Source organism: Falco naumanni, chromosome 5 (assembly GCF_017639655.2).
Source record: "Falco naumanni isolate bFalNau1 chromosome 5, bFalNau1.pat, whole genome shotgun sequence".
Classification (NCBI taxonomy): Eukaryota; Metazoa; Chordata; class Aves; order Falconiformes; family Falconidae; genus Falco; species Falco naumanni.
The window spans coordinates 50,702,069-50,714,202 of NC_054058.1; the positions used below are offsets into that span (position 1 = coordinate 50,702,069).

A 12,134-nucleotide genomic window follows, 5' to 3' on the forward strand; every position below is an offset into this window, starting at 1 on the left:
CAGACGGGTGGCAAGGCACTGACTTGAGATCCATCTACACCTTCTCAGGCAGGTACGTTCTGCCCTCCATCCTGGTAACACTCCTTCAGTGCTAGCCCAACAGCTACAGAGACACTTCAGTTTTGGAGATGTGTATCCCAAGTTTTCTTACAGAAGCGTGCTTGGTGCTCGTCTACTGTGTTGTTAGGTGCAGTGCGTGCACACAGGCTCATGAGTCGTCTGAGATATTTTTCTTAAGGGCAAATTCATAGCAGTACCAAGCTGTGTGCGTACTTTGGTCAGAAGTTTAGAGATAATTGTTTTGCAGCGTGTCCTCCTGATACTTACTTTATTCCATAGTGACACAGAACAAACTAATTTGTAGGGAAGGGCTGAATCTGCTCCATGGGAAAGAACTGAAGCTAGCAGAATGCTACTAGACACTGACATTACAACATTGTCTTTAAATAGTAACTTCAGAAGGATGTCGGTAAATACATCCTTTCCTATGCACCCTTCTACAGTGCACCAATTTTTAATCATTTTTTCTCTTCCTGAACAGGACAGAAGATAAAACATCTGCTGGCATTATTTAAAATGTTGCTTTACATTCCTGCCCACCCTTGTACACACTTTTGTCCTTAACACATGCATATTCTTAAGAGTTTTAAACACTTTCTTACAGTGTACACCATGAAATGGACCTATAACTGAATAGAAGGATTACTCAAAAGTAATTTGTTCATTTTCCTGATCCCATCCATTTTTGCTTACTGCCACAGAAGACATGGGTGCCGAGCATCTCTCAGAGGCTTCTTGTCAGAAAGCATTTGTGTGAGAAAAAGCTAGCTTTTAAAGACACCTGGAATAGGTTACATAGTGACCTACTCAGTAGTCTTAATTTTTAAGATACCTACATGCAAATCAAGACTGCAAGCAAAATGGCTCTGGAATTATTTACTGGAAAGATTGCTTCCTAAATATTACCTTGGGTTCACAGCTACTTCCAAAACAAATTTGTGTCTTACAGAAATGTTGTGCCATCCGCTCTGTATTTTGTGTTGACAACTCCTCAAAATTTTCTCTAAACAAGTTCAAGCTCTGAATCTCCAAAGACATCTCAATTTCCTGAGGTCAAGTCTTACATCACCCGTTTCACAAGAGGAGAAGGTTACTTAAGTTTCTTCAAAGACTTTGGTCACAAACTTTACTACATGATATTGTCTTTGACTAGTCAACCACTACAACTGATAAAAAGCCAGAAGCATGCTCTTTATTCCCAAATAATTCTCAAAAATTTCTCAATTTCTCTGCTACATCCATGAAACTGATAAGGTGCTTCATATTGCCTGGCAAAGATTTCAGTCTTTTTTCAAACTTGCTGTATATACCAATTTGCATTAGAGACTGATTTGCCCCAGAGATTCTCATAGTTTAGCTACAGCACCCTTTTCTTTCTCTTGTATCCAAAGATGACTTAAACAGACCTTATGCTTTGAAAATTATACCAAAAAGTAGTTTGTCTTCCAGAAACGCACTGCAGCCTCCACAACAGTAACTCTCAGAAGAGCTTAAAAATGCTCCAAAAATAGTATGACAGAATGAGTCTCAGCCATCTGATTAAAAATTAGTAAAACTTGCCACCAGGAAGACTGCCTGCACATCACTGCACTTGCAAGTTCCCTACTCCACAAGGACTGCTCTACCAGAACAAAGTTGAGAAGCATCCAGCTTCCAGCTGAGAAGTGCTTATTTGATTGACAAGCATATGTATCCCTACCATACTCACTTCTCTGCTCTCACCACTCCTCACATCAGCTATAGGTAAGCGCTACTGCACATAATCACAGCAGCAGTGAACGCCACACCTTGGTTTAGTCTCTATCATCACGCTACCTCATGACTAGACAATAGTTAAAAAAAGCCACAGTTAAAGCTACAATCAATTGACTATGATAAGTCAACTATGTAAAATGCTTGACTTTTCCCAAGGTAATCAAAGCAAAACCTGTCAGGGACAAGGAAGAACTCACTATTGGAATTAACAGCTGTAGTCATAAGGTTGGAAGCCCTTTGTACATCACCTCTGTGGCTGGGAAGCTACGTTGAAGATTACAGTCTGCAACACTACAACCCTGTGCAGCAAGCTTCTGTGGCAGCTTCTGTCCCTGATACTTCATTGACACATAAGGCCACCACATACTAGGTAAGCAAACTCTTAACTTTTTTGGGGGGCGTGGGGGATTAAAGTTGAAGAGGAAAGCTCGAGAACTGAACAGCACAAGAGGCTAAACACCACAGGGTTTCCACTCTCATGATAATCAAGTTAGAGATAAATTTTAAGCGATAAACTAAGCCTACCACATTCTTCAAGTTTAAAGAGACTCCCTTGTGGACACCTGCGATTTGTTGCTCAAGCAGAAAAATTCAAATAAGCCAATAGATCTACTCCAAGTTAGAATACATTACAAGAGTCAACTATTTCACGTTATTTTTTTTAACCTGTAGAAAGAGGCAGTCAAAGCAATGTTTCAGTTAGGTAGAGAATGCTGCATTAATTTCAAAACTAAACAGTGGTAAAGCTGAAGTCTGTTGCACTGGTTAATGAATGAGGTGACTGTTTTCAAAGATATCCACACATGTACAGATCATAGCTAGCACAAACAGTTTTTACAGCACTGCTGTATAATCCCATTCAGTTATTTGACTACTGATGGTAGTTAAGGACCATAATCCATTGCCAAAAAATAAACAAGTATGAACAACCACCAGAACTTAGGCAATGGCAGAAATTGTGTGTAGATATTCCAGGTTTATTGCCAAGTACTTCACTGTTCAGAGAAAATTTGAAGCTGAAATAAATTCTTAAGTACGTACAAAACATAAGAATGGAGCCAAACACTTTACAAGCATAGGGAAAATAACAATAACCAAGAAATTTTTGTTTATGTAGAATTAATATCTTGAACCTGGATAATGAGGAACAAGATTCACAGATTAGAACTAGTAAAGCAACACAAAACCACAAAGACAGTTTAAGTTGTATGGACAGAGCCAATCCAGCCTTCTTTCCTTCGAGACTTGCACAGAAATACAGCTACATCCCAGACTTTTTGTATGATCTGACCTAGTGAGCTAAGTACTTTACCATGCATATTGCATATTAACTACCAAAACTGATGCAGTAGTACTGAGGTATTAAATCAAAGAAATGTGCATCATGATTAGGGGTACTAGCTGTAATGTATTACATATGAAAATGAAACATTATGTATGAAGAGAAACAAGCATAGCAACTCATATCTACAAACTAAAGTCACAGTGGCACACTGAACAATTTTAGGTTAACCAGACTCACTTAAAAATAGAAACCAGAGGTTGGTCTCTTCTCTCACCCCATTTTACATGTCTTTACTTCCACTGATTTCTAGTGGAGTTCTTCACAATTTATGCCATTGTGAGAGGAGAATCAAGCCTTGTGTGTTTGAAAGGAAACAGCAGACGTTTCCCTCCAGAGTGCAGGGGGAGATTTTTAAAAAAATCCACAAGTATATGAACTGTGAAACCAACAGAGTACACAAGCAAAGGCAGGCAAAGAGGCTCTAGCTAGGGGTGGGGGTGGTGAACTTGCAGGATGCTTTTTTTTTTTTTTTTAAGACTTCGGATTGGTATTAAGTAGTCAGAAGCCCAATCATTAAACTGGCTTTAAAATAAACTTTTAGAAATAAATATTGCATTCTTTTTCTGACAAGACATCATTGATTTACAATTTCTTACAGTTATTCTATAAAATGAGGAGCAGGCCATTTTATTTCTGAAGGACACAGACTTTCCATTCCCAGAAACTGCGAAGTGTGGGGAGAGGTCTGAATTATTCGCATCACTAGAAACGGTTCCTAACCATCACTCACACCCAAGCTCAAATAGATTATCTCTCAAAACCCTTCAGTATCATCCTGACAACTATTATTACAATAGTTAGAAAGAGCAACACTTGTGACTGGAACTGAAGTCCGACAAAGTACTAGACGATTTACAGGTGACAAAGCCACCGCATGGTTTGGACCTATGGCACAACACAAGCTACAGCTTTATGGTCTGTTTTTTAGAGTAGCAGCATGTGGTTAGGAAGCTCCTCTTTCACCACCCCAGTGAGCAACCCTGCACACGAATACAATCATTGTACTGGTCTGTACTGATTTGGGAACCTCACTTAAACACGAAAACCCCCAAATGTTTTTAAGCCATCTCTATGTCCCTGGTCAAGCTGTGCCAGCACAACTAAGCAACAGTGGAAGGGAAATAGCTTGAGTATTTTACAGAGGGAATACAGACTCATTTCATTGCTTTATCAGGTTTGCATACCATAATAATGCAAGACTGAAGCCATTCATACCCATTAAGAGTCCAACACTGACAATGTTACTGTAATTGCCTCTTTGGATATGCTTTCCCTTCACCTGTGTGCACAAACTGTGTTGTGGCTCACATACCATTTTTTGAATCTGCCCCTGCACCCCAGTAGGAAGACATGCTGGCAGCTTCCTTTTAAAAACATGTCTAGATTCTCTTCTCACAATTGCATTAAATGTTGGCTGATTTAGTACATGACAAAGCAGGAAGACTGTAAATGCACAGAACTACACAAAGGAGAATGACTTTACCCGCGGAAAAAATGTTGCATAATTCAAGATATACCTGCTGATTTTCATGAGACCTGCTTTTTCAAAGCATTAGTCTCCTTCCAGAGGCCATGGGAAGGTAGAGACACCCCCAAGAACAAACACATATGCCCTTGAATATCCCACTTTGAGTATTTTGGAGCTAGTATTTAGATGGTGAACACTGACTTAAAGTGAATAAAAACAACAAAAAAGCAGCCTTAAATGAACAGGAGCCCGATATCACCTCAATTCCTAAAAAAAGCCACCAAGCATACCTTTGTGTTGCTATATCACAGTTGCAAGAGTCCTCATTATATCACTACCTCTTTACAGCATCAGCTTGAGGTTAGCATGACATCAACTATTAGGTCAAAAAGGTTTATAAACAACTACAGTATGATATGAGACAGACAGACACATTAAAAATGAACCTACCAAAATTACAGCCTAAAAGGTGGCAGATGCAGAACTAGACTGTAGAGCTCAGTGTCAGGGTAGATTTTGCAGAGAGATCTGAAAAGTGATAAATCTGCAGCAATGAAACAGATGCCTGCTTGTCACTGTGGTCACTTCAGTTCAATCAAATACCTGCATTGCTGAAGTGCAGTATATTAACAGCTACTCTAAAACCGCAAGAGCTGTTCTTGCATGAAATCAACGGTTTCACATAACTAGAAAATCGTATATTGAGAAAGAAACAGGCTATTAGCCTGGACAGCTAAACTACAGTTTCACACCACCTGAAACCCCCTGCAAAGATTGTCCAGGCAGATTGTCTGTATGAGAGATCAGGGGGTAAAACTTGTGATGTTCACTGGATTCACAAACAGCTAACCTGCTCAGTAGCACCCTTCATTGTGACTGGTTCCACAGCTTTTTGGCAGCTCATACTTGAGCATAACAGCAACATGTAGGGCTCCCTCTTAATATGTGGATGCTTTCCAGCCTCACCCAAGTACACGATTCCCTTCCCCAGCGCCTAAGAGAAAGCCAATGCCCTGCAAAAAGGGAACCTGCAGTGTAAGATCCAACTGAGGAGAAAAGCTGCCATAACACAACCACTTATTTTTTAGGCAGCTCACATTTCTCCTGAACAGTAGTGGTACCTCCTAACAGATACCTGCTGAAATCCAAATGTACACTGAGCTGCTCACAGGATGGAACAAAGCTGCGCCCTGGGTAAAAACATCCTTACCAGGTTGGAAGTTAATGTACTTTTCCAGTACCTTGGTATAGATGACAGCCTCGTCTGCTTTCTACATGTCTGGCAGTACTTTAAGAATTTGTTGGCTATTGGCCTGCCAAGCTGTTTAGGCTTGTAAGTTCCTTTGCACTCCCTTTAAACGATTAATTTTGTTAAATATAAACATATCCTCTGTGTATCTTATTCCCATATTCCATATGCACAGAACAAACTCATTTCAGTCCTAGGATGACTAGGAACTCAATATTTATCACACAGATCCACCATGCTTTGCAAACAAGATCGAAGAAAACCCTTTCACAATGAAGTTATCCATATGATCTTTCTGATGAGCAAAGCATGAGAAAACAGTTCAAAGCTCTCAGGCGGCCATATGTATACTTTTACAAAGGACACCTGCAATTTACCAGTGAGGTTCTAGGCCTAGCATAATTAATTTAGCAGCCTGGATATACAGATGTAAATACACTAGGTTCAGACACTTCTTCAATGCCTTAATAAAATTTATTTTAAAGTATATAAATATTCATACTTTGACTAGTCATCTCAACATGTGAAGTTTTTCTTTTTCTACAAGAATACAGATTCCCGCAAGGAAGTTGAAATAAAGTAAAAATATATTAGTCCTAAAGTATGCACATAAACACATGCAATTTTTTATATAAACACTTTTGAACTTCTGGGTAATTAACTATAACACTTGATTACAAGAAGAGATCTTTAAAAAATGTCTTCACTAATCGTGCACTAATTTTTAACATACTTGAAAACAAGTCAGCTTTTACTGAGGTTAGGCAAGTTTATCCACACTTGAAAGTGCAAGGCGGCTTTCAGCTTGTGCCATGGTTATTGTATGTTTGTGTTGCTACAGAAAAGGGCCATGGGTGAGGGCAGTGTCCGACTAGCCCATGTGCTTGACAGGTTGAGCAAGAGTGCCTGGGTGCCTCGGCAGAGCCTCTTGCTGAGCTAGCACCATCTTTGTCACAGGAGTACTTTGTTAATGAAGAGATTAGGGGAGGGTAAAACAGGTAAAGCTGAACAATTACAGCACATGTGTCAGAGGTGGTTTATATTGCCCCAGTGAATGGAATGGGAATACAGATGAGATGTGTGCTTTGAGAAGTGGTATAGCAGTATCTGTCTGGATACGTTCAAGGATTCAACTGCAGAATTCTTAACGTGTAAAGTTTTTCATTTTGATCTTTTTAAGACTAGCAAAAGAAGATGCAGCTTTCCAACAGAACAAAAGGATGTAAGAATCCTACCATACAGCATGATCTCAAGCCTATGTTGCTATATTCATAACTACATGTATGTTCGTATTTTCTTTTTAAAACCCTCAAACACCTTCAGAAGTGAAGATATTTGGAGAATAAAGACTCCTTTTAAGAAAATTGAAGGGACTAACATCACCCTGCTTAAAACCTGTAAGTTTTATTATACACATCATGATATTGACATGCAGATTTTTAATCATGCCAGTTGCAATTATACAAATCAGTGATCAAATCCACTGAGAAGTCAGGATTTGTATATACCACATTAACACAAACATTAGACATGGATTTGGCATGTTAACAGTCAGAGAAGCCTAGTTCTGGAATCATATAATATTAAGACTGGAGCTACTTGATGAAAGATGAGAAGGCAACAAGCTTAAAAAGGTGGTTATAAAAACATCACAGGAAATGAAATTTATTTTAAATAAGAGCAAAGCAATAATATTTCAACATTTGGATGGCAGTTTGAAATGCTTTCTTGGCCTGCAGCTGCTCCACAGAGCCAATATTGTATGTAACTGGAAATATTTCAAAAAAACAGAATTGTTACTAAAGTTAAAGATTGCAATTGCAAGCTGTGGTATATATGCTTAGATAAAAGAGGGGCAACAGAATAAAACCATCACAGATATAAACCTACAAGCACACTCCATAATACCCTTATCACTCTAGTTCTACCAAGTTGGCAATAGAAAGCACGGGAGTAGGGGGTGGCGGGAAGGAAAATGAGGGAGAGAAGCACACAAGGCAGAACAGCAAGAGCTATCAAGTGCTATAAATCAATGTTTCAAACACAAACCTTAGACAAGAGTACACGACTTTGGTACAGAACAACTGAAATAACACAGTTCCAGCTTTTGTTGATGTGTAATCCACTGGAAATGAAAGACCTGCCTGAGAGACCGCCTACCTCAGGTTTACTAGCTAGCAAAACACTCTGAACTTGATAGGTTCAAAATGATCTTGAAAAGCAACTCACCAATCTTATGGTTATATTGAAGAACTTTTAAGGAGTTAGCCTTCCAGGCAGAGTTCCAAGAAAAGGTAAACTAGCTAAAAGCTGTCATTTACAGATATTTTAAAAATACTAAAAATGTTTGCATTGGCTCATACCTCTTGTATCTTGGCACTTCACTCATTTTGTACATTTAAAAAAAACCTCTTTGCACAAGAACATGCTTGAAAGTATTGTCAGTTTGTGCTGAGAAGTCAATTTGCTCATTCAAAAAAAAGTATAATGTATTTAGTGCACAATATAAACAAGCAAAATACAAAGAGGAAGAGTTATAGCAGACCACTTGAAGTTTTCTTCAGTAACTGGAAATACTCTTTGACAACAAACCAGCAGCCAAAGCAGCCAGTTTTCTGTAGAAACATGTAATTTTGGCAAATGGTCATCTGATAGTCTATCCGGGAATTTGTCAGAAATGCCACGCTTCAGTGGCTATTACTTGCACAACATGTTTCTTCCCATCAATCTTCAGCCGTAAGGTAGAGGGGGAAAGATGAGCGATAGCTGTGCTGTATCCTTCCAAGCTGGTTCTTCCCATACAACTCCTAATCCAAACAATTTAAGCACACAAGTAAAAGCTACTAATTTCTGTAAACATTTCCAGGAGCAGGACCTAAGCATGCATGGCTTATACCAAGCATATGCTAACGACAACAGCTAACCTCAAGTTTACCTCTTTTTAAACAGCATAAGCAGAAAACTGTGCTGGCCAAACTGAAGCTTAAGCCTTAATACAAGGGGGTAAACTGAACACTGATATAAGCCACTTGGTCATTATGCATCCATCTTGTAATCAGGGAGTATTAATGCAATATTGTATCACAGAACAGTTTTCCCAGAAACACAAATTATGAAAAAAATATGTTTCCGAACATGTTTTTGTACCCCAACAGCAGGGATGTCTTTACTTCAGGACAAGGAAGCAGTAGAAAAAAGAAACAAAATCCAGCTTGTTTTAAATGGACTTCACTACTGCACATACAATTAACACTGGAATGCACAAGACATACCATCCAAGCAAACAGAGGTTTTACATGTAAGTGGCAACTCTTGGTCTGCTCTCTTGGAAACTGTGTAATACATTGTCAACAGCCGCTACACACAAGATCCACATTACAAAGCAAAGGGACTTCTTTCAGGCTAGGATACAAAGGCTGCAGCAGAAAGGGTCAAAGCAATCTGCAAAGCCATAAAATGAACCAAAGCCATTTAAATTACTCTGTAAAATGTAGACATCCATTAGCATAGAAAAGTTTCACAGGAAAACAAAGTAAAAGCCGTCTGATTTTCATATGCTAATTAATTAAATATGCCAAATGCATTTAATCTCTTATTATAACCATAGGGGGAGACAGACCAAACTCTTGAAGTTCTGAAAAGCCAGGTCATTAGCGTGCCAAGTCATTCTTCAGATCCTCTCCTTGTAATACACATTTACATTCCCAGCTTATTATATATGTAAGTAAAACCTGGCTCTCCCACTCCCTCCATTTCTCCTTTGGAAGACACTTGCTATCGCCTGCTCCTGTATTCTAAAAGTCTTATTAAATTTCAGAAAGAACTCGCTTGCTAGGAAGAAAAAGCACAGAAGCTGTTTTGCCAAAAGCCCGAGTTAAGTGCCCTGGTTCCCCTAAGATGTAGAATAAGATAGTTGAAAATTAGATTAATAACATTCTTGCACATATGCATGAAAATCCACGCATAGTTTGTAGTCTTTAAGTTCAGATGACATTTCTAGCCATTTATTGCCTTTCCAAACACGAAAAGGATTCCAATGTTTACATAAGGTTCTTCTTGCTTAATAAATCTTAAATTGAAACAGATTCTTTTTTTTAACAATTACCTTCTTCAGAGTTATCATACTACAGGATATTAGGAAAAACCAGACTCTCCTGTTGCTTTTACCCACATCTGACTCCAATCTTAATAGTTTAGCTATTAACCCTGTAAGGTCCCCACACACACACACCTTGCCCAGTTGATGTTAAAATTTTTATACGACTGATCTGGGCTTACTCATTGCAAAACCTTTTGTTACACAGAAAGAGAGCAGCTCCGTGGACCTTGATTTACAGGACACAATTAACCGTGTTGTTGGCAGAACTGCACCAGCCCAGCTCACCCGGGCCTCTGCAGTGTGAAATGAAAGAATCTGTCACTGCAGTCAGAATCACTGCTCTGCTTCTTTCTCTCAGTTCCCTTAGCAAACCCACTCCGACCTGCTGACATTTTGGGATGCAAACTTGGCTGCTGTGATATACCTGTTCTGTAGAGAAGCAATACAAGTAACAATAATTCCTCCTAGAAACATTAGTAACTAGAACTAAAGGGGGGATGGGGGTGGGCAACAGCACCACCACCACATCCTGCTGGAAAATCTCGGTAGTCACTCCGACTTTGCCATGCAAAACATGCAGTTTAAACACCTCAGTTACCAGCTGAACAACGAAAACAGGGAACTCGCCTAGCTGTAGCGCTAGCCATTTATTTTTTGCCACCTTTTAGGTTTTAGCATGCAGGGAATACGCATTGTTAACCTTTAAATCCTCTGTATAAACATTTCTCTGAGAGCTTGTAAAATATCCCCCGCTGCGTTTCCTGGCTCTCCAGTTGATGGCATTTAGAAACACTGGTACTGGCGGGTGCTTTATTTTGCTTTCCGCAGCCACCCCGCTGGGGTACAATGACAGATTCCCGTCCAAGGCCAGACCTGGCCGGCCCAGGCTCGGACCACAACGAAGGCGCCCGGGACTCAGCCCAGCCGCGCCGGACGTTAAACGGTGGCTGCTAGAGTTCGAAATCCCGCAGCGGGCAGAGATATTCTGGGAGAAAGGGCTCGGGGGGCGCCCATCGGCCGCCCTTCCACAGCCCGCTTCGCTGCCCAAGGTTAAAATACATACACACTTCGGCGAGGTCCGTGCTGCACCTCAGCCCCGCTGCCGGGGCGGGGGGCACCCCCCGGTAACACACCGCGCCGGCAGCGCGGAGCCCCGAAAGGTGCTGCCCCCCCCTCCGGCCCCGCTGGGGTCGGGAGGGCCCCGGGCGCGGACGCTTCGCCGCGAGTAAAGCGGCAGGCGGGGGCCGCCTGAAGCGGCCAGTTGTCACCCCGCTAACAGGCAACAGCTGAGCTCCCGCATCTGGACCCTCACCCAGACCGGCGGCCCCGGCCCGCCACGCCTCCCGCTCCGCCAGGCGCACCGAGCCGGCGCCGCACGTCCCCCCGCCCCGGCGGTCGGCGGGACCCCCCCAGCCCGCTCTCCAGAGCCTGCGGCCCCCGTCCAACAACTCCGTGTTGGGCGGCGCTACTCCAGCGGCGCCGGCTCCGGGCGGCTCCCCACTGAAGGCAAACGCCGGGCGAGGCGCAGGAGCCCCACCGCAGAGCGGGATGCTGCGGAAAGGGCTCCGCCGGCGGCACGATCCCGGCTGCGGACGGCGCCCCGCCAAACCCGCCGGGCGTCCCGCCGCCCCGCTGCGGGCTGCCCGTCAGCCCTCCCCGCGGGCAGCCGCCACTTACCCTCCCCGCAGCGCGGCCGAACCGCGGCGGCGTATTCCTAGGCGGCGAGTGGCAGCGGGGGGGCCGTCGCATCGACAGCGCGGCAGGCGGGCACCCGGCTCTGCCCCGCGGAGTCAGCGCCGGCGGCAGACGCGCATCTCCGGCAGCACCGCGGAGGGGACCGCCCGCCCGGAGCCTCGCCAGCCGCCGGCAGCCTGCGCCGCCCGCCGCGAGTGGCCGAGCCCTGCGCCCGCTCCCCACCCTAATGGGGCTCTGCCGCCCCGCGCCCGGGACAGCGACATGCGCGCTCCGCCGCGCCCATTGGCTGCCGCCCGCCAATCGCCGTCGGGCCGGGGCGGCCGGCGGCTCGGAAAACCCGGCGGGGCGGGGCGGCGGCGGCGGGGCGCGAGGGGCGGGGCGCGAGGGGCGGGGGCGCGCCCCGGTCCCGCCGTGCCCGTGTGCCCGGCGCGGGGGCGCGGCTGCCGCCTGAAGGGCGGGGGGG

The 12,134-nt window shown here is 43.4% G+C and overlaps 1 protein-coding gene across 1 annotated transcript in view; it reads right to left on the reverse strand.

The window, feature by feature from the left end:
- The window catches only part of PRICKLE1 (prickle planar cell polarity protein 1), a 66,539-nt gene extending 54,658 nt beyond the window's left edge, over positions 1–11,881 (reverse strand). Inside the window, exon 1 of the mRNA XM_040595227.1 lies at positions 11,654–11,881. The gene's annotated coding sequence lies outside the window, so the exon portion shown is untranslated. The remainder of the gene's footprint in view (positions 1–11,653) is intronic.
- Between the last annotated feature and the right edge of the window lie 253 nt (positions 11,882–12,134).